The sequence below is a fragment of the Lactuca saligna genome, chromosome 3 (genome assembly GCF_052625555.1).
Source record: "Lactuca saligna cultivar CGN05327 chromosome 3, ASM5262555v1, whole genome shotgun sequence".
In the NCBI taxonomy this organism is placed as follows: domain Eukaryota; kingdom Viridiplantae; phylum Streptophyta; class Magnoliopsida; order Asterales; family Asteraceae; genus Lactuca; species Lactuca saligna.
Genome location: NC_136419.1, coordinates 133,027,020 through 133,031,403, shown reverse-complemented (window position 1 = coordinate 133,031,403; position 4,384 = coordinate 133,027,020). Strand labels below are relative to the sequence as shown.

General features: G+C 30.0%; 1 non-coding gene across 1 annotated transcript; it reads right to left on the bottom strand.

Moving 5' to 3' along the window:
- Positions 1-2,966: 2,966 nt before the first annotated feature.
- TRNAQ-CUG (transfer RNA glutamine (anticodon CUG)) lies at positions 2,967-3,038 on the bottom strand. The gene has a single exon. It is a non-coding gene; the product is annotated as a tRNA-Gln (tRNA).
- Between the last annotated feature and the right edge of the window lie 1,346 nt (positions 3,039-4,384).

Genomic DNA, 4,384 nt, shown 5'->3' with positions numbered 1-4,384 from the left:
AACAAAAGAAATTAAAAAGTAACTGATGATTTTTTTCAAAGGGATGATTATATACCAAACACTAACTTCAGTTTCCCAGGTCCTTTAATCATTGGATTAGTAGCTTTGTCTATCCTGAATATAAATAACAAATATATAAATATAATACCATGTTATTTAGAAAAATATATAAAAGTAACAAACCATCTTACAAATTTATAATATTCACCTGGAATTAGCCTAGGATGTTTTTGCAAAGAATTGGTCCTATAAAAACTATACCCGAAGAAGATGCAAATTTCATGATCACATATATACTATTCAAGATATTACGGATTATGCCATTGGGAATCTTCCACATGCTTTTCAAGATAAACTCCTTCATACAACCCTCATCTCCAAATAAGGAATTCAATCATTTTCTTTAGAGTAAATTACATGAATAACCAGGATAATTTGTGTGTTTAATCCCTAACTTATTTTTCTAATTCGGAAGGTCCTTACTGTTTGTTTTTGTTACACGTTTGGTCCATGTCTTACCTAAAAAAAAATTTTGCTCTTATTTTTTAATTTATTTAAATAAACACATTCCCAAATCCACCTCATCACCTTACCTTACCTACCACATCATTTTTCCATATTTAAATAATAATCTTTTTAGGTAAGACAATGACCAAACGTGTAACAAAAACAAACGGTAGGGACCAAGCGCGTAACAAAAACAAACAGTAAGGACTTTCCGAGATAAAAAAATAAGTTAGGGACCAAGCACGCAAATTACCCCAAACCATAGGAACCATTCGTGTAATTTACTCAATAATTTACCTGGGGTGAGATGGAAAAGGTTTTAAGAAAATAGTAGATTTGAAGTGGCTAGAAATTAACCCTAATCTACAAATTTGAGGAGAAGAGTGGAAGACGAACCACTGTGATGTTAGTTGTGGTGTTCCCAAGTGGGTATCCTCCACTTTTCGCTCCTCTATGACTGCATCTTTTTCTATCGAATCCTCTGTATCGGTGCAATAGATTAGAATAACACCTACTCATAAGGTAGTGATTTGAAGCAGTCGAAGCGGTGGATCGACCAATCGAATAAAAAGAAATTTTAAAAAAATAGACCAATGAGAAGAGAGTACTGTTCACAAAGGGTATTCTCTTTTATTATATATATATATATATATATATATATATATATATATATATATATATATATATATATATATATATATATATATATATATATTAGGGAAATTAATATATATAAGTAATAAAATAAATTAGGGAAAATGACTCTTGAGGGTAATTAACTTTTACGTTTGTACTCATTTGGTCCATTTCCTTTTTTTATATTCAATATACCATCGAACTTGTTGTTTGTGTTCACCATAACCCTTTTGACCGGCTTTTGACATGTGATAGCCGGTCAAAGGGTTATGGTGAACACAAACAACAAGTTCGATGGTATATTGAGTACAAAAAAAAGTAAAGGGACCAAATGAGAACAAATGCAACAGTTGGTTACCCTCCTGATTCATTTTTCCTTTACTCATTTACAGCAAATCCCACGTCATCTCCTACTGATATTAATGACTATGAGATTCATTCTTTCTTCTCTTCAAAACATAACGCACGAAAGGACATTATTCATACATGTACAACTTTGTAATGCACTTGAATATTTATTAGGAGAATCTTGACTAAGCAGGCGTATTTCATGATTACATTTACATTTCCAATCAAATGATTTATCGTATCATGGATTCTAGATAAGTCTACAAATGAATGGAATCACAAGTGCTGTGATTTTTGAGTTTACTTAGCTTTAAGATCGAACTCATGAGATAAGATATAACATCAATATGTACAATATCATGCTGCTTTTGTAGACACATCACCATAATATTGTACATATTGATGTTGTATCTTATCCCATTAGTTCGATCTTAAAGCTAAGTAAACTAAAAAATCACAACACTTGTGATTCCACTCGTTTGTAAACTTATCTAAAATCCATGATACGATAAATCATTTGATTGGAAATGTAAATGTAGTCATGAAATGCATCTACTTAGTCAAGATTCTCCTAATAAATATTCAAGTGCATTACAGAGTTGTACATGTATGAATAATGTCATTTCATAAGTTATGTTTTGAAGAGAAGTAATAATGAATCTCATAAAGTCATTAATATCAGTAGGAGATGACATGAGATTTGCTGTAAATGAGTAAAAGAAAAATGAATCAGAAGGGTAATCAACTGTTGCATTTGTTCTCATTTGGTTAATTTTTTTTTTTTTTTTTTGTATTCAATATACCATCGAACTTGTTCACCATAACCCTTTGACCGGCTATCACATGTCAAAAGCCGGTCAAAAGGGTTATGGTGAACACAAACAACAAGTTCGATGGTATATTGAATACAAAAAAGGAAAGGGACCAAATGAGTAGAAACGCAAAAGTTAATTACCCTCAAGAGTCATTTTCCCAATAAATTACTAAAATTTTTGAGTTTGTTGTAACGTATTTTCTTTAAACTATGAATAGTTATATTCATTTTAATAATAATAACAATGATTAATAGTTATAACTAATTAAAATATTTATTGAAAATATAAAATAAAATAAAGTTATTCATGTGTTAGTTAAGCTACTTTTAAAAAAGTGACGATATTGTATTAATGTTCGATATAATTACAAAAAATGACATGATACGATCAAAAGAGTAATTGTATTGCATATATGTAGATAACTTTAAAGAAAATGCTAATAGCATTGTTACATCATGGACAATCATTTTTAAATGTAATTCAAAAAATAAAAAAATAAATAAGTTATATGCTACAATCATCCTGATGTTGAATGTAGTTGGTATTTGGTAAGTTTTGTTTTCTTTTATCTTTAAAAGTTACCAACACTTTTGGCCTGAAAATTATTTTTTAAAATTAATAAAACTGGCCTAATAAAAACATTACAGAAAAATAAAATCAAGGTCCTACCGAGATTTGAACTCGGGTTACTGGATTCAGAGTCCAATGTCCTAACCACTAGACCATAGGACCCTTTTTGATTTGCTTGTTAATTACTGGTATAATATACAAACTATAAAGCGGGGATATTAGGAATTTGTAAAGGATTTGGTTATAATAAAGAATAGGATACTTTATTTGTTTAATTTTGTTTGTATTTAACTAATACACTATACAAATTGTTTAATGTTTAACATTATTATATTAAACCAAATATTAAAATTTTAAGAGTGGATTCGTTTTTAACTAAATAAGACATTCTTAAGAGAAAAAATAAGTATATGATTTAGACTAGTTATGTGCAAAAAGAAACATTATTTACTGAAACCACTTTTAAAATAAATATTTCTATTATATGATTTTACCATCCTCGCCATAAATTGTTATCATTGAAACTTGAACGTTTCATCCTTAAAATCGCATTCCACTTATAGAAATACTATTTTGCCCTTATTTGTTTTTATTTTAATTATGAGCTTATGTTATTTTTGTCACTTAACTTTTGATTTTGTCATCATTTGGTCATTATACTCTTTTTAAGTTTTAAAATGTTATCAAACTTTTGGTTGTGTGCTCATTTAGTCGTTTAACTTTTGGTTTGGTTACTTAAAGTTTGGATTTATGCTCATTTAGTCACCTAACTTTTAAAATTATGCTCATTTAGGTGACTAAATGAGCACAAATCCAAAAGTTAAATGACCAAACCAAAAGTTAACTGACTAGATGAGCACAAAATCAAAAGTTTAACGATCTTTTAAAACTTAAAAAAAGTTAAGTGATCAAATGAGCACAAAACTAAAAGTTAAGTGACCAAAAATGACCTAAACTCTTTAATTATTTAATATTTTTAACATAAGAAAATAAAAGAAACATCACCATATCCCACATCCACCCACCTACCCTATCATACTCATTTCCTTTTTAAGTTTTTAAGTTTAAACCTAACTCCCTCCCTCTCCTTTATTAAATCCTTTGTCGAAAACACACATGATCTGAGAAGAGGAGAAGGCATAGAAGAGGATATGGAGGTCTTTACTGAATGAAGAAGGTAAAGAGAAGAGGATATGGAGGTCTTTACTGAATGAAGAAGGTAAAGAGAAGAGGATATGGAGGTGATATAGTTGACTAGTGTATGAAGAGGATATGGCGGTGACATGGTATCTTGGTGGTGGGATGGTCAACTAGTTGGAGAAGATGATGGAGGAGGGGAAGGAAATGGTTGAAGAAAATAATGGGTTAAGACTCCAAACCCTGACTCACTTTCTCCATTTGAAGTGTAAAAATCCAAATGGTAGATTGTTGCGTCCAAGATCGCCACCCTTTTTCAGATGTTCATTTGGAAGAGTCACAATCACTATAACCCTCCACCTTAATCTTGG